Source organism: Salminus brasiliensis, chromosome 11, assembly GCF_030463535.1.
Source record: "Salminus brasiliensis chromosome 11, fSalBra1.hap2, whole genome shotgun sequence".
Lineage (NCBI taxonomy): Eukaryota > Metazoa > Chordata > Actinopteri > Characiformes > Bryconidae > Salminus > Salminus brasiliensis.
Genome location: NC_132888.1, coordinates 27,770,142 through 27,789,697, shown reverse-complemented (window position 1 = coordinate 27,789,697; position 19,556 = coordinate 27,770,142). Strand labels below are relative to the sequence as shown.

Below are 19,556 nucleotides of genomic sequence, written 5' to 3'. Positions count from 1 at the left end.
TCCATCTTCAGCTGCTAGTTGTTGTATGCATCTGGAACGGTGTCTGGCTGGCTTGCAATTAATCTGCAGCTGTGTAACAGGTACGTGTTAATTCGTTTTTTTTACATATATTGATTTTCTTTTTTCTTGTCACACAGGATCGCATCACGCACCTTTTTACCTGAAAGTGGATCTGGCCAACAAGGGGCTATCCATGTCCAGCTGTGAGAGGATGCCTGCATCTGGAATGGTGTCTGACTGGCTTTCTTTTCATCTGCAACTGAGTTACCGATAAGTGAAAATTCAGTTCCTATACTTATATTTACTTTCTTTTTTGTCTTTCTTATTTTCAGAATGTCATGACCCACCTGATGCACCTTTTTACCTGAAAGTGGATCTGGCCAACAAGGGGCAATCCATCTTTAGCTGTGAGTGGTTGTCTGCAACTGGAATGGTGTCTGGCTGGCTTGCAATTAATCTGCAACTGTGTAAAAGATACGTGTTAATTCGGTTTTTATACATATGTTGACATTCTTTTTTTTTTTTTGTCACACAGGATCCCATCACGCACCTTTTTACCTGAAAGTGGATCCGGCCAACAAGGGGCTATCCATGTCCAGATGTGAGAGGTTGCCTGCATCTGGAATGGTGTCTGACTGGCTTTCTTTTCATCTGCAACTGAGTTACCGGTAAGTGAAAATTCAGTTTCTATACTTATATTGACTTTTTTTTTGTCTTTCTTATTTTCAGGATGTCATGACCCACCTGATGCAACTTTTTACCTGAAAGTGGATCTGGCCAACAAGGGGCAATCCATCTTAAGCTGTGAGTGGTTGTCTGCATCTGGAACGGTGTCTGGCTGGCTTGCAATTAATCTGCAACTGTGTAAAAGATACGTGTTGATTCGTTTTGTATACATATTGATTTCTATTTTTTGGATCAGTGTCTGGCTGGCTTGCAATTAATCTGCAACTGTGTTGACTTTCTTTTTTGTCTTTCTTATTTTCAGGATCTCATGACCCACCTGACGCATCTTTTTACCTGAAAGTGGATCTTGCAGTTAATCTGCAACTGTGTAACAGGTACGTGTTAATTCGGTTTTTATACATATATTGATTTTCTTTTTTCTTGTCACACAGGATCTCATGACGCACCTTTTTACCTGAAAGTGGATCTGGCCGACAAGGGGCAATCCATCTTCAGCTGCTAGTTGTTGTATGCATCTGGAACGGTGTCTGGCTGGCTTGCAATTAATCTGCAGCTGTGTAACAGGTACGTGTTAATTCATTTTTTTTTACATATATTGATTTTCTTTTTTCTTGTCACACAGGATCCCATTACGCACCTTTTTACCTGAAAGTGGATCCGGCCAACAAGGGGCTATCCATTTCCAGCTGTGAGAGGATGCCTGCATCTGGAATGGTGTCTGACTGGCTTTCTTTTCATCTGCAATTGAGTTACCGATAAGTGAAAATTCAGTTTCTATACTTATATTGACTTTTTTTTTTTTGTCTTTCTTATTTTCAGGATGTCATGACCCACCTGATGCAACTTTTTACCTGAAAGTGGATCTGGCCAACAAGGGGCAATCCATCTTAAGCTGTGAGTGGTTGTCTGCATCTGGAACGGTGTCTGGCTGGCTTGCAATTAATCTGCAACTGTGTAAAAGATATGTGTTAATTTGTTTTTTATACATATTGATTTCTTTTTTTTGGATCAGTGTCTGGCTGGCTTGCAATTAATCTGCAACTGTGTAAAAGATACGTGTTGATTCGTTTTTTATACATATTGATTTCTATTTTTTGGATCAGTGTCTGGCTGGCTTGCAATTAATCTGCAACTGTGTTGACTTTCTTTTTTGTCTTTCTTATTTTCAGGATCTCATGACCCACCTGACGCATCTTTTTACCTGAAAGTGGATCTTGCAGTTAATCTGCAACTGTGTAACAGGTACGTGTTAATTCGGTTTTTATACATATATTGATTTTCTTTTTTCTTGTCACACAGGATCTCATGACGCACCTTTTTACCTGAAAGTGGATCTGGCCGACAAGGGGCAATCCATCTTCAGCTGCTAGTTGTTGTATGCATCTGGAACGGTGTCTGGCTGGCTTGCAATTAATCTGCAGCTGTGTAACAGGTACGTGTTAATTCATTTTTTTTTTACATATATTGATTTTCTTTTTTCTTGTCACACAGGATCCCATCACGCATCTTTTTACCTGAAAGTGGATCTGGCCAACAAGGGGCAATCCATCTTCAGCTGCGAGTGGTTGTCTGCATCTGAAACGGTGTCTGGCTGGCTTGCAATTAATCTGCAACTGTGTAACAGGTACGTGTTAATTCGGTTTTTATACATATATTGATTTTTTTTTTTGTCACACAGGATCCCATCACGCACCTTTTTACCTGAAAGTGGATCCGGCCAACAAGGGGCTATCCATGTCCAGATGTGAGAGGTTGCCTGCATCTGGAATGGTATCTGACTGGCTTTCTTTTCATCTTCAACTGAGTCACAGGTAAGTGAACATTCAGTTACTATACTTATATTGACTTTCTTTTTTGTCTTTCTTATTTTCAGGATGTCATGATCCACCTGACGCACCTTTTTACCTGAAAGTGGATCTGGCCAACAAGGGGCAATCCATCTTCAGCTGTGAGTGGTTGTCTGCATCTGGAACGGTGTCTGGCTGGCTTGCAATTAATCTGCAACTGTGTAAAAGATACGTGTTTATTCGTTTTTTATACATATTGATTTCTATTTTTTGGATCAGTGTCTGGCTGGCCTTCAATTAATCTGCAACTGTGTTGACTTTCTTTTTTGTCTTTCTTATTTTCAAGATCTCATGACCCACCTGACGCATCTTTTTACCTGAAAGTGGATCTTGCAGTTAATCTGCAACTGTGTAACGGGTATGTGTTAATTCGGTTTTTATACATATATTGATTTTATTTTTTCTTGTTACACAGGATCTCATGACGCACCTTTTTACCTGAAAGTGGACCTGGCCAACAAGGGGCAATCCATCTTCACCGACGAGTGGTTGTCTGCATCTGGAACGGTGTCTGGCTGGCTTGCAATTAATCTGCAACTGTGTAAAAGGTACGTGTTAATTCGGTTTTTATACATATATTGATTTTTTTTTTGTCACACAGGATCCCATCACGCACCTTTTTATCTGAAAGTGGATCCGGCCAACAAGGGGCTATCCATGTCCAGATGTGAGAGGTTGCCTGCATCTGGAATGGTGTCTGACTGGCTTTCTTTTCATCTGCAACTGAGTTACCGGTAAGTGAAAATTCAGTTTCTATACTTATATTGACTTTTTTTATGTCTTTCTTATTTTCAGGATGTCATGACCCACCTGATGCAACTTTTTACCTGAAAGTGGATCTGGCCAACAAGGGGCAATCCATCTTAAGCTGTGAATGGTTGTCTGCGTCTGGAACGGTGTCTGGCTGGCTTGCAATTAATCTGCAACTGTGTAAAAGATACGTGTTTATTCGTTTTTTATACATATTGATTTCTATTTTTTGGATCAGTGTCTGGCTGGCCTTCAATTAATCTGCAACTGTGTTGACTTTCTTTTTTGTCTTTCTTATTTTCAGGATCTCATGACCCACCTGACGCATCTTTTTACCTGAAAGTGGATCTTGCAGTTAATCTGCAACTGTGTAACGGGTACGTGTTAATTCGGTTTTTATACATATATTGATTTTCTTTTTTCTTGTTACACAGGATCTCATGACGCACCTATTTACCTGAAAGTGGACCTGGCCAACAAGGGGCAATCCATCTTCAGCTGCGAGTGGTTGTCTGCATCTGGAACGGTGTCTGGCTGGCTTGCAATTAATCTGCAACTGTGTAACAGGTACGTGTTAATTCGGTTTTTATACATATTTTGAGTTTCTTTTTTCTTGTCACACAGGATCCCATCACGCACCTTTTTATCTGAAAGTGGATCTGGCTAACAAGGGGCTATCCATGTCCAGCTGTGAGAGGTTGCCTGCATCTGGAATGGTGTCTGACTGGCTTTCTTTTCATCTGCAACTGAGTTACCGGTAAGTGAACATTCAGTTTCTATACTTATATTGACTTTCTTTTTTGTCTTTCTTATTTTCAGGATGTCATGACCCACCTGATGCAACTATTTTTTACCTGAAAGTGGATCTGGCCAACAAGGGGCAATCCATCTTAAGCTGTGAGTGGTTGTCTGCATCTGGAACGGTGTCTGGCTGGCTTGCAATTAATCTGCAACTGTGTAAAAGTTACGTGTTAATTTGTTTTTTATACATATTGATTTCTTTTTTTTGGATCAGTGTCTGGCTGGCTTGCAATTAATCTGCAACTGTGTTGACTTTCTTTTATGTCTTTCTTATTTTCAGGATCTCATGACCCACCTGATGCATCTTTTTACCTGAAAGTGGATCTTGCAGTTAATCTGCAACTGTGTAACAGGTACGTGTTAATTCGGTTTTTATACATATATTGATTTTCTTTTTTCTTGTCACACAGGATCTCATGACGCACCTTTTTACCTGAAAGTGGATCTGGCCGACAAGGGGCAATCCATCTTCAGCTGCTAGTTGTTGTATGCATCTGGAACGGTGTCTAGCTGGCTTGCAATTAATCTGCAGCTGTGTAACAGGTACGTGTTAATTCGTTTTTTTTACATATATTGATTTTCTTTTTTCTTGTCACACAGGATCCCATCACGCACCTTTTTACCTGAAAGTGGATCTGGCCAACAAGGGGCTATCCATGTCCAGCTGTGAGAGGATGCCTGCATCTGGAATGGTGTCTGACTGGCTTTCTTTTCATCTGCAACTGAGTTACCGGTAAGTGAAAATTCAGTTTCTATACTTATATTGACTTTTTTTTTTGTCTTTCTTATTTTCAGGATGTCATGACCCACCTGATGCAACTTTTTACCTGAAAGTGGATCTGGACAACAAGCGGCAATCCATCTTAAGCTGTGAGTCGTTGTCTGCATCTGGAACGGTGTCTGGCTGGCTTGCAATTAATCTGCAACTGTGTAAAAGATACGTGTTAATTCGTTTATTATACATATTGATTTCTTTTTTTTGGATCAGTGTCTGGCTGGCTTACAATTAATCTGCAACTGTGTTGACTTTCTTTTTTGTCTTTCTTATTTTCAGGATCACATGACCCACCAGGCGCATCTTTTTACCTGAAAGTGGATCTTGCAATTAATCTGCAACTGTGTAACAGGTACATGTTAATTCGGTTTTTATACATATATTGATTTTCTTTTTTCTTGTTACACAGGATCTCATGACGCACCTATTTACCTGAAAGTGGACCTGGCCAACAAGGGGCAATCCATCTTCAGCTGCGAGTGGTTGTCTGCATCTGGAACGGTGTCTGGCTGGCTTGCAATTAATCTGCAACTGTGTAACAGGTACGTGTTAATTCGGTTTTTATACATATATTGATTTTTTTTTTGTCACACAGGATCCCATCACGCACCTTTTTATCTGAAAGTGGATCCGGCCAACAAGGGGCTATCCATGTCCAGATGTGAGAGGTTGCTTGCATCTGGAATGGTGTCTGACTGGCTTTCTTTTCATCTGCAACTGAGTTACCGGTAAGTGAAAATTCAGTTTCTATACTTATATTGACTTTTTTTATGTCTTTCTTATTTTCAGGATGTCATGACCCACCTGATGCAACTTTTTACCTGAAAGTGGATCTGGCCAACAAGGGGCAATCCATCTTAAGCTGTGAATGGTTGTCTGCATCTGGAACGGTGTCTGGCTGGCTTGCAATTAATCTGCAACTGTGTAAAAGATACGTGTTTATTCGTTTTTTATACATATTGATTTCTATTTTTTGGATCAGTGTCTGGCTGGCCTTCAATTAATCTGCAACTGTGTTGACTTTCTTTTTTGTCTTTCTTATTTTCAGGATCTCATGACCCACCTGACGCATCTTTTTACCTAAAAGTGGATCTTGCAGTTAATCTGCAACTGTGTAACGGGTATGTGTTAATTCGGTTTTTATACATATATTGATTTTCTTTTTTCTTGTTACACAGGATCTCATGATGCACCTTTTTACCTGAAAGTGGACCTGGCCAACAAGGGGCAATCCATCTTCACCTACGAGTGGTTGTCTGCATCTGGAACGGTGTCTGGCTGGCTTGCAATTAATCTGCAACTGTGTAACAGGTACGTGTTAATTCGGTTTTTATACATATTTTGGATTTCTTTTTTCTTGTCACACAGGATCTCATCACGCATCTTTTTACCTGAAAGTGGATCTGGCCAACAAGGGGAAATCCATCTTCAGCTGCGAGTGGTTGTCTGCATCTGAAACGGTGTCTGGTTGGCTTGCAATTAATCTGCAACTGTGTAACAGGTACGTGTTAATTCGGTTTTTATACATATATTGATTTTTTTTTGTCACACAGGATCCCATCACGCACCTTTTTACCTGAAAGTGGATCCGGCCAACAAGGGGCTATCCATGTCCAGATGTGAGAGGTTGCCTGCATCTGGAATGGTATCTGACTGGCTTTCTTTTCATCTTCAACTGAGTCACAGGTAAGTGAACATTCAGTTACTATACTTATATTGACTTTCTTTTTTGTCTTTCTTATTTTCAGGATGTCATGATCCACCTGACGCACCTTTTTACCTGAAAGTGGATCTGGCCAACAAGGGGCAATCCATCTTCAGCTGTGAGTGGTTGTCTGCATCTGAAACGGTGTCTGGTTGGCTTGCAATTAATCTGCAGCTGTGTAACAGGTACGTGTTAATTCATTGTTTTTTACATATATTGATTTTCTTTTTTCTTGTCACACAGGATCCCATCACGCACCTTTTTACCTGAAAGTGGATCTGGCCAACAAGGGGCTATCCATTTCCAGCTGTGAGAGGATGCCTGCATCTGGAATGGTGTCTGACTGGCTTTCTTTTCATCTGCAATTGAGTTACCGATAAGTGAAAATTCAGTTTCTATACTTATATTGACTTTTTTTTTTGTCTTTCTTATTTTCAGGATGTCATGACCCACCTGATGCAACTTTTTACCTGAAAGTGGATCTGGCCAACAAGGGGCAATCCATCTTAAGCTGTGAGTGGTTGTCTGCATCTGGAACGGTGTCTGGCTGGCTTGCAATTAATCTGCAACTGTGTAAAAGATACGTGTTAATTCGTTTTTTATACATATTGATTTCAATTTTTGGATCATTGTCTGGCTGGCTTGCAATTAATCTGCAACTGTGTTGACTTTCTTTTTTGTCTTTCTTATTTTCAGGATCTCATGACCCACCTGACGCATCTTTTTACCTAAAAGTGGATCTTGCAATTAATCTGCATCTGTGTAACAGGTACGTGTTAATTCGGTTTTTATACATATATTGATTTTTTTTTTTTTCTTGTTACACAGGATCTCATGACGCACCTTTTTACCTGAACGTGGACCTGGCCAACAAGGGGCAATCCATCTTCACCTATGAGTGGTTGTCTGCATCTGGAACGGTGTCTGGCTGGCTTGCAATTAATCTGCAACTGTGTAACAGGTACGTGTTAATTCGGTTTTTATACATATTTTGAATTTCTTTTTTCTTGTCACACAGGATCTCATCACGCATCTTTTTACCTGAAAGTGGATCTGGCCAACAAGGGGCAATCCATCTTCAGCTGCGAGTGGTTGTCTGCATCTGAAACGGTGTCTGGCTGGCTTGCAATTAATCTGCAACTGTGTAACAGGTACATGTTAATTCGGTTTTTATACATATGTTGATTTTTTTTTTTGTCACACAGGATCCCATCACGCACCTTTTTACCTGAAAGTGGATCCGGCCAACAAGGGGCTATCCATGTCCAGATGTGAGAGGTTGCCTGCATCTGGAATGGTATCTGACTGGCTTTCTTTTCATCTTCAACTGAGTCACAGGTAAGTGAACATTCAGTTACTATACTTATATTGACTTTCTTTTTTGTCTTTCTTATTTTCAGGATGTCATGATCCACCTGACGCACCTTTTTACCTGAAAGTGGATCTGGCCAACAAGGGGCAATCCATCTTCAGCTGTGAGTGGTTGTCTGCATCTGGAACGGTGTCTGGCTGGCTTGCAATTAATCTGCAACTGTGTAACAGGTACGTGTTAATTCGGTTTTTATACATATTTTGGATTTCTTTTTTCTTGTCACACAGGATCTCATCACGCATCTTTTTACCTGAAAGTGGATCTGGCCAACAAGGGGAAATCCATCTTCAGCTGCGAGTGGTTGTCTGCATCTGAAACGGTGTCTGGTTGGCTTGCAATTAATCTGCAACTGTGTAACAGGTACGTGTTAATTCGGTTTTTATACATATATTGATTTTTTTTTGTCACACAGGATCCCATCACGCACCTTTTTACCTGAAAGTGGATCCGGCCAACAAGGGGCTATCCATGTCCAGATGTGAGAGGTTGCCTGCATCTGGAATGGTGTCTGACTGGCTTTCTTTTCATCTGCAACTGAGTTACCGGTAAGTGAAAATTCAGTTTCTATACTTATATTGACTTTTTTTTTGTCTTTCTTATTTTCAGGATGTCATGACCCACCTGATGCAACTTTTTACCTGAAAGTGGATCTGGCCAACAAGGGGCAATCCATCTTAAGCTGTGAGTGGTTGTCTGCATCTGGAACGGTGTCTGGCTGGCTTGCAATTAATCTGCAACTGTGTAAAAGATACGTGTTGATTCGTTTTTTATACATATTGATTTCTATTTTTTGGATCAGTGTCTGGCTGGCTTGCAATTAATCTGCAACTGTGTTGACTTTCTTTTTTGTCTTTCTTATTTTCAGGATCTCATGACCCCCCACCTGACGCATCTTTTTACCTGAAAGTGGATCTTGCAGTTAATCTGCAACTGTGTAACAGGTACGTGTTAATTCGGTTTTTATACATATATTGATTTTCTTTTTTCTTGTCACACAGGATCTCATGACGCACCTTTTTACCTGAAAGTGGATCTGGCCGACAAGGGGCAATCCATCTTCAGCTGCTAGTTGTTGTATGCATCTGGAACGGTGTCTGGCTGGCTTGCAATTAATCTGCAGCTGTGTAACAGGTACGTGTTAATTCATTGTTTTTTACATATATTGATTTTCTTTTTTCTTGTCACACAGGATCCCATCACGCACCTTTTTACCTGAAAGTGGATCTGGCCAACAAGGGGCTATCCATTTCCAGCTGTGAGAGGATGCCTGCATCTGGAATGGTGTCTGACTGGCTTTCTTTTCATCTGCAATTGAGTTACCGATAAGTGAAAATTCAGTTTCTATACTTATATTGACTTTTTTTTTTGTCTTTCTTATTTTCAGGATGTCATGACCCACCTGATGCAACTTTTTACCTGAAAGTGGATCTGGCCAACAAGGGGCAATCCATCTTAAGCTGTGAGTGGTTGTCTGCATCTGGAACGGTGTCTGGCTGGCTTGCAATTAATCTGCAACTGTGTAAAAGATACGTGTTAATTCGTTTTTTATACATATTGATTTCAATTTTTGGATCATTGTCTGGCTGGCTTGCAATTAATCTGCAACTGTGTTGACTTTCTTTTTTGTCTTTCTTATTTTCAGGATCTCATGACCCACCTGACGCATCTTTTTACCTAAAAGTGGATCTTGCAATTAATCTGCATCTGTGTAACAGGTACGTGTTAATTCGGTTTTTATACATATATTGATTTTTTTTTTTTTCTTGTTACACAGGATCTCATGACGCACCTTTTTACCTGAACGTGGACCTGGCCAACAAGGGGCAATCCATCTTCACCTATGAGTGGTTGTCTGCATCTGGAACGGTGTCTGGCTGGCTTGCAATTAATCTGCAACTGTGTAACAGGTACGTGTTAATTCGGTTTTTATACATATTTTGAATTTCTTTTTTCTTGTCACACAGGATCTCATCACGCATCTTTTTACCTGAAAGTGGATCTGGCCAACAAGGGGCAATCCATCTTCAGCTGCGAGTGGTTGTCTGCATCTGAAACGGTGTCTGGCTGGCTTGCAATTAATCTGCAACTGTGTAACAGGTACATGTTAATTCGGTTTTTATACATATGTTGATTTTTTTTTTTGTCACACAGGATCCCATCACGCACCTTTTTACCTGAAAGTGGATCCGGCCAACAAGGGGCTATCCATGTCCAGATGTGAGAGGTTGCCTGCATCTGGAATGGTATCTGACTGGCTTTCTTTTCATCTTCAACTGAGTCACAGGTAAGTGAACATTCAGTTACTATACTTATATTGACTTTCTTTTTTGTCTTTCTTATTTTCAGGATGTCATGATCCACCTGACGCACCTTTTTACCTGAAAGTGGATCTGGCCAACAAGGGGCAATCCATCTTCAGCTGTGAGTGGTTGTCTGCATCTGGAACGGTGTCTGGCTGGCTTGCAATTAATCTGCAACTGTGTAAAAGATACGTGTTTATTCGTTTTTTATACATATTGATTTCTATTTTTTGGATCAGTGTCTGGCTGGCCTTCAATTAATCTGCAACTGTGTTGACTTTCTTTTTTGTCTTTCTTATTTTCAGGATCTCATGACCCACCTGACGCATCTTTTTACCTGAAAGTGGATCTTGCAGTTAATCTGCAACTGTGTAACGGGTATGTGTTAATTCGGTTTTTATACATATATTGATTTTCTTTTTTCTTGTTACACAGGATCTCATGATGCACCTTTTTACCTGAAAGTGGACCTGGCCAACAAGGGGCAATCCATCTTCACCTACGAGTGGTTGTCTGCATCTGGAACGGTGTCTGGCTGGCTTGCAATTAATCTGCAACTGTGTAACAGGTACGTGTTAATTCGGTTTTTATACATATTTTGGATTTCTTTTTTCTTGTCACACAGGATCTCATCACGCATCTTTTTACCTGAAAGTGGATCTGGCCAACAAGGGGAAATCCATCTTCAGCTGCGAGTGGTTGTCTGCATCTGAAACGGTGTCTGGTTGGCTTGCAATTAATCTGCAACTGTGTAACAGGTACGTGTTAATTCGGTTTTTATACATATATTGATTTTTTTTTTGTCACACAGGATCCCATCACGCACCTTTTTACCTGAAAGTGGATCCGGCCAACAAGGGGCTATCCATGTCCAGATGTGAGAGGTTGCCTGCATCTGGAATGGTGTCTGACTTGCTTTCTTTTCATCTGCAACTGAGTTACCGGTAAGTGAAAATTCAGTTTCTATACTTATATTGACTTTTTTTTTTGTCTTTCTTATTTTCAGGATGCCATGACCCACCTGATGCAACTTTTTACCTGAAAGTGGATCTGGCCAACAATGGGCAATCCATCTTCAGCTGTGAGTGGTTGTCTGCATCTGGAACGGTGTCTGGCTGGCTTGCAATTAATCTGTAACTGTGTAAAAGATACGTGTTGATTCGTTTTTTATACATATTGATTTCTATTTTTTGGGATCAGTGTCTGGCTGGCTTGCAATTAATCTGCAACTGTGTTGACTTTCTTTTTTGTCTTTCTTATTTTCAGGATCTCATGACCCACCTGACGCATCTTTTTACCTGAAAGTGGATCTTGCAGTTAATCTGCAACTGTGTAACAGGTACGTGTTAATTTGGTTTTTATACATATATTGATTTTCTTTTTTCTTGTCACACAGGATCCCATCACGCATCTTTTTACCTGAAAGTGGATCTGGCCAACAAGGGGCAATCCATCTTCAGCTGCGAGTGGTTGTCTGCATCTGAAACGGTGTCTGGCTGGCTTGCAATTAATCTGCAACTGTGTAACAGGTACGTGTTAATTCGGTTTTTATACATATATTGATTTTTTTTTTTGTCACACAGGATCCCATCACGCACCTTTTTACCTGAAAGTGGATCCGGCCAACAAGGGGCTATCCATGTCCAGATGTGAGAGGTTGCCTGCATCTGGAATGGTATCTGACTGGCTTTCTTTTCATCTTCAACTGAGTCACAGGTAAGTGAACATTCAGTTACTATACTTATATTGACTTTCTTTTTTGTCTTTCTTATTTTCAGGATGTCATGATCCACCTGACGCACCTTTTTACCTGAAAGTGGATCTGGCCAACAAGGGGCAATCCATCTTCAGCTGTGAGTGGTTGTCTGCATCTGGAACGGTGTCTGGCTGGCTTGCAATTAATCTGCAACTGTGTAAAAGATACGTGTTTATTCGTTTTTTATACATATTGATTTCTATTTTTTGGATCAGTGTCTGGCTGGCCTTCAATTAATCTGCAACTGTGTTGACTTTCTTTTTTGTCTTTCTTATTTTCAGGATCTCATGACCCACCTGACGCATCTTTTTACCTGAAAGTGGATCTTGCAGTTAATCTGCAACTGTGTAATGGGTATGTGTTAATTCTGTTTTTATACATATATTGATTTTCTTTTTTCTTGTTACACAGGATCTCATGACGCACCTTTTTACCTGAAAGTGGACCTGGCCAACAAGGGGCAATCCATCTTCACCTACGAGTGGTTGTCTGCATCTGGAACGGTGTCTGGCTGGCTTGCAATTAATCTGCAACTGTGTAACAGGTACGTGTTAATTCGGTTTTTATACATATTTTGGATTTCTTTTTTCTTGTCACACAGGATCTCATCACGCATCTTTTTACCTGAAAGTGGATCTGGCCAACAAGGGGAAATCCATCTTCAGCTGCGAGTGGTTGTCTGCATCTGAAACGGTGTCTGGTTGGCTTGCAATTAATCTGCAACTGTGTAACAGGTACGTGTTAATTCATTTTTTTTACATATATTGATTTTCTTTTTTCTTGTCACACAGGATCCCATCACGCACCTTTTTACCTGAAAGTGGATCTGGCCAACAAGGGGCTATCCATGTCCAGCTGTGAGAGGATGCCTGCATCTGGAATGGTGTCTGACTGGCTTTCTTTTCATCTGCAACTGAGTTACCGATAAGTGAAAATTCAGTTTCTATACTTATATTGACTTTTTTTTTTTGTCTTTCTTATTTTTAGGATGTCATGACCCACCTGATGCAACTTTTTACCTGAAAGTGGATCTGGCCAACAAGGGGCAATCCATCTTAAGCTGTGAGTGGTTGTCTGCATCTGGAACGGTGTCTGGCTGGCTTGCAATTAATCTGCAACTGTGTAAAAGATACGTGTTAATTCGTTTTTTATACATATTGATTTCGATTTTTGGATCATTGTCTGGCTGGCTTGCAATTAATCTGCAACTGTGTTGACTTTCTTTTTTGTCTTTCTTATTTTCAGGATCTCATGACCCACCTGACGCATCTTTTTACCTGAAAGTGGATCTTGCAGTTAATCTGCAACTGTGTAACAGGTACGTGTTAATTCGGTTTTTATACATATATTGATTTTCTTTTTTCTTGTCACACAGGATCTCATGACGCACCTTTTTACCTGAAAGTGGATCTGGCCGACAAGGGGCAATCCATCTTCAGCTGCTAGTTGTTGTATGCATCTGGAACGGTGTCTGGCTGGCTTGCAATTAATCTGCAGCTGTGTAACAGGTACGTGTTAATTCATTTTTTTTACATATATTGATTTTCTTTTTTCTTGTCACACAGGATCCCATCACGCACCTTTTTACCTGAAAGTGGATCTGGCCAACAAGGGGCTATCCATGTCCAGCTGTGAGAGGATGCCTGCATCTGGAATGGTGTCTGACTGGCTTTCTTTTCATCTGCAACTGAGTTACCGATAAGTGAAAATTCAGTTTCTATACTTATATTGACTTTTTTTTTTTGTCTTTCTTATTTTTAGGATGTCATGACCCACCTGATGCAACTTTTTACCTGAAAGTGGATCTGGCCAACAAGGGGCAATCCATCTTAAGCTGTGAGTGGTTGTCTGCATCTGGAACGGTGTCTGGCTGGCTTGCAATTAATCTGCAACTGTGTAAAAGATACGTGTTAATTCGTTTTTTATACATATTGATTTCGATTTTTGGATCATTGTCTGGCTGGCTTGCAATTAATCTGCAATTGTGTTGACTTTCTTTTTTGTCTTTCTTATTTTCAGGATCTCATGACCCACCTGACGCATCTTTTTACCTAAAGGTGGATCTTGCAATTAATCTGCATCTGTGTAACAGGTACGTGTTAATTCGGTTTTTATACATATATTGATTTTCTTTTTTCTTGTTACACAGGATCTCATGACGCACCTTTTTACCTGAACGTGGACCTGGCCAACAAGGGGCAATCCATCTTCACCTATGAGTGGTTGTCTGCATCTGGAACGGTGTCTGGCTGGCTTGCAATTAATCTGCAACTGTGTAACAGGTACGTGTTAATTCGGTTTTTATACATATTTTGAATTTCTTTTTTCTTGTCACACAGGATCTCATCACGCATCTTTTTACCTGAAAGTGGATCTGGCCGACAAGGGGCAATCCATCTTCAGCTGCGAGTGGTTGTCTGCATCTGAAACAGTGTCTGGCTGGCTTGCAATTAATCTGCAACTGTGTAACAGGTACGTGTTAATTCGGTTTTTATACATATATTGATTTTTTTTTTGTCACACAGGATCCCATCACGCACCTTTTTACCTGAAAGTGGATCCGGCCAACAAGGGGCTATCCATGTCCAGATGTGAGAGGTTGCCTGCTTCTGGAATGGTATCTGACTGGCTTTCTTTTCATCTTCAACTGAGTCACAGGTAAGTGAACATTCAGTAACTATACTTATATTGACTTTCTTTTTTGTCTTTCTTATTTTCAGGATGTCATGATCCACCTGACGCACCTTTTTACCTGAAAGTGGATCTGGCCAACAAGGGGCAATCCATCTTCAGCTGTGAGTGGTTGTCTGCATCTGGAACGGTGTCTGGCTGGCTTGAAATTAATCTGCAACTGTGTAAAAGATATGTGTTAATTCGTTTTTTATACATATTGATTTCTTTTTTTTGGATCAGTGTCTGGCTGGCTTGCAATTAATCTGCAACTGTGTTGACTTTCTTCTTTGTCTTTCTTATTTTCAGGATCTCATGACCCACCTGACGCATCTTTTTACCTGAAAGTGGATCTTGCAGTCAATCTGCAACTGTGTAACAGGTACGTGTTAATTCGGTTTTTATACATATATTGATTTTCTTTTTTCTTGTTACACAGGATCTCATGACGCACCTTTTTACCTGAAAGTGGACCTGGCCAACAAGGGGCAATCCATCTTCAGCTGCGAGTGGTTGTCTGCATCTGGAACGGTGTCTGGCTGGCTTGCAATTAATCTGCAACTGTGTAACAGGTACGTGTTAATTCGGTTTTTATACATATTTTGAGTTTCTTTTTTTTTGTCACACAGGATCTCATCACGCATCTTTTTACCTGAAAGTGGATCTGGCCAACAAGGGGCAATCCATCTTCAGCTGCGAGTGGTTGTCTGCATCTGAAACGGTGTCTGGCTGGCTTGCAATTAATCTGCAAATGTGTAAAAGATACGTGTTAATTCGTTTTTTATACATATTGATTTCTTTTTTTCTGGATCAGTGTCTGGCTGGCTTGCAATTAATCTGCAACTGTGTTGACTTTCTTTTTTGTCTTTCTTATTTTCAGGATGTCATGATCCACCTGACGCACCTTTTTACCTGAAAGTGGATCTAGCAATTAATCTGCAACTGTGTAACAGGTACGTGTTAATTCGGTTTTAATACATATATTGATTTTCTTTTTTCTTGTCACACAGGATCCCATCACGCACCTTTTTACCTGAAAGTGGATCTGGCTAACAAGGGGCTATCCATATCCAGCTGTGAGAGGTTGCCTGCATCTGGAATGGTGTCTGACTGGCTTTCTTTTCATCTGCAACTGAGTTACCGGTAAGTGAAAATTCAGTTTCTATACTTATATTGACTTTCTTTTTTGTCTTTCTTATTTTCAGGATGTCATGACCCACCTGATGCAACATTTTTTACCTGAAAGTGGATCTGGCCAACAAGGGGCAATCCATCTTAAGCTGTGAGTGGTTGTCTGCATCTGTAACGGTGTCTGGCTGGCTTGCAATTAATCTGCAACTGTGTAAAAGATATGTGTTAATTTGTTTTTTATACATATTGATTTCTTTTTTTTGGATCAGTGTCTGGCTGGCTTGCAATTAATCTGCAACTGTGTAAAAGATACGTGTTGATTCGTTTTTTATACATATTGATTTCTATTTTTTGGATCAGTGTCTGGCTGGCTGGCAATTAATCTGCAACTGTGTTGACTTTCTTTTTTGTCTTTCTTATTTTCAGGATCTCATGACCCACCTGACGCATCTTTTTACCTGAAAGTGGATCTTGCAGTTAATCTGCAACTGTGTAACAGGTACGTGTTAATTCGGTTTTTATACATATATTGATTTTCTTTTTTCTTGTCACACAGGATCTCATGACGCACCTTTTTACCTGAAAGTGGATCTGGACGACAAGGGGCAATCCATCTTCAGCTGCTAGTTGTTGTATGCATCTGGAACGGTGTCTGGCTGGCTTGCCATTAATCTGCAGCTGTGTAACAGGTACGTGTTAATTCATTTTTTTTACATATATTGATTTTCTTTTTTCTTGTCACACAGGATCTCATGATGCATCTTTTTACCTGAAAGTGGATCTGGCCAACAAGGGGAAATCCATCTTCAGCTGCGAGTGGTTGTCTGCATCTGAAACGGTGTCTGGTTGGCTTGCAATTAATCTGCAACTGTGTAACAGGTACGTGTTAATTCGGTTTTTATACATATATTGATTTTTTTTTTGTCACACAGGATCCCATCACGTACCTTTTTACCTGAAAGTGGATCCGGCCAACAAGGGGCTATCCATTTCCAGCTGTGAGAGGATGCCTGCATCTGGAATGGTGTCTGACTGGCTTTCTTTTCATCTGCAACTGAGTTACCGATAAGTGAAAATTCAGTTTCTATACTTATATTGACTTTTTTTTTTGTCTTTCTTATTTTCAGGATGTCATGACCCACCTGATGCAACTTTTTACCTGAAAGTGGATCTGGCCAACAAGGGGCAATCCATCTTAAGCTGTGAGTGGTTGTCTGCATCTGGAACGGTGTCTGGCTGGCTTGCAATTAATCTGCAACTGTGTAAAAGATACGTGTTGATTCGTTTTTTATACATATTGATTTCTATTTTTTGGATCAGTGTCTGGCTGGCTTGCAATTAATCTGCAACTGTGTTGACTTTCTTTTTTGTCTTTCTTATTTTCAGGATCTCATGACCCACCTGATGCATCTTTTTACCTGAAAGTGGATCTTGCAGTTAATCTGCAACTGTGTAACAGGTACGTGTTAATTCGGTTTTTATACATATATTGATTTTCTTTTTTCTTGTCACACAGGATCTCATGACGCACCTTTTTACCTGAAAGTGGATCTGGCCGACAAGGGGCAATCCATCTTCAGCTGCTAGTTGTTGTATGCATCTGGAACGGTGTCTGGCTGGCTTGCAATTAATCTGCAGCTGTGTAACAGGTACGTGTTAATTCATTTTTTTTTACATATATTGATTTTCTTTTTTCTTGTCACACAGGATCCCATCATGCACCTTTTTACCTGAAAGTGGATCCGGCCAACAAGGGGCTATCCATGTCCAGATGTGAGAGGTTGCCTGCATCTGGAATGGTATCTGACTGGCTTTCTTTTCATCTTCAACTGAGTCACAGGTAAGTGAAAATTCAGTTACTATACTTATATTGACTTTCTTTTTTGTCTTTCTTATTTTCAGGATGTCATGATCCACCTGACGCACCTTTTTACCTGAAAGTGGATCTGGCCAACAAGGGGCAATCCATCTTCAGCTGTGAGTGGTTGTCTGCATCTGGAACGGTGTCTGGCTGGCTTGCAATTAATCTGCAACTGTGTAAAAGATACGTGTTTATTCGTTTTTTATACATATTGATTTCTATTTTTTGGATCAGTGTCTGGCTGGCCTTCAATTAATCTGCAACTGTGTTGACTTTCTTTTTTGTCTTTCTTATTTTCAGGATCTCATGACCCACCTGACGCATCTTTTTACCTGAAAGTGGATCTTGCAGTTAATCTGCAACTGTGTAACGGGTATGTGTTAATTCGGTTTTTATACATATATTGATTTTATTTTTTCTTGTTACACAGGATCTCATGACGCACCTTTTTACCTGAAAGTAGACCTGGCCAACAAGGGGCAATCCATCTTCACCTACGAGTGGTTGTCTGCATCAGGAACGGTGTCTGGCTGGCTTGCAATTAATCTGCAACTGTGTAACAGGTACGTGTTAAATCGTTTTTTATACATATTTTGAATTAGTTTTTTCTTGTCACACAGGATCTCATCATGCATCTTTTTACCTGAAAGTGGATCTGGCCAACAAGGGGAAATCCATCTTCAGCTGCGAGTGGTTGTCTGCATCTGAAACGGTGTCTGGCTGGCTTGCAATTAATCTGCAACTGTGTAACAGGTACGTGTTAATTCGGTTTTTATACATATATTGATTTTCTTTTTTCTTGTCACACAGGATCTCATGATGCACCTTTTTACCTGAAAGTGGATCTCGCCAACAAGGGGCAATCCATCTTCAGCTGCGAGTGGTTGTCTGCATCTGGAACGGTGTCTGGCTGGCTTGCAATTAATCTGCAACTGTGTAACAGGTACGTGTTAATTCGTTTTTTATACATATTGATTTCTTTTTTTCTGGATCAGTGTCTGGCTGGCTTGCAATTAATCTGCAACTGTGTTGACTTCCTTTTTTGTCTTTCTTATTTTCAGGATGTCATGATCCACCTGACGCACCTTTTTACCTGAAAGTGGATCTAGCAATTAATCTGCAACTGTGTAACAGGTACGTGTTAATTCGGTTTTAATACATATATTGATTTTCTTTTTTCTTGTCACACAGGATCCCATCACGCACCTTTTTACCTGAAAGTGGATCTGGCTAACAAGGGGCTATCCATGTCCAGCTGTGAGAGGTTGCCTGCATCTGGAATGGTGTCTGACTGGCTTTCTTTTCATCTGCAACTGAGTTACCGGTAAGTGAAAATTCAGTTTCTATACTTATATTGACTTTCTTTTTTGTCTTTCTTATTTTCAGGATGTCATGACCCACCTGATGCAACATTTTTTACCTGAAAGTGGATCTGGCCAACAAGGGGCAATCCATCTTAAGCTGTGAGTGGTTGTCTGCATCTGTAACGGTGTCTGGCTGGCTTGCAATTAATCTGCAACTGTGTAAAAGATATGTGTTAATTTGTTTTTTATACATATTGATTTCTTTTTTTTGGATCAGTGTCTGGCTGGCTTGCAATTAATCTGCAACTGTGTTGACTTTCTTTTTTGTTTTTCTTATTTTCAGGATCTCATGACCCACCTGACGCATCTTTTTACCTGAAAGTGGATCTTGCAGTTAATCTGCAACTGTGTAACAGGTACGTGTTAATTCGGTTTTTATACATATATTGATTTTCTTTTTTCTTGTTACACAGGATCTCATGACGCACCTTTTTACCTGAAAGTGGACCTGGCCAACAAGGGGCAATCCATCTTCACCTACGAGTGGTTGTCTGCATCTGGAACGGTGTCTGGCTGGCTTGCAATTAATCTGCAACT

General features: G+C 40.2%; 1 protein-coding gene across 1 annotated transcript in view; it reads left to right on the top strand.

The window, feature by feature from the left end:
• The window catches only part of LOC140565091 (uncharacterized), a 344,799-nt gene that overhangs the window by 152,322 nt on the left and 172,921 nt on the right, over positions 1-19,556 (top strand). The gene's annotated exons all lie outside the window — the stretch shown is intronic.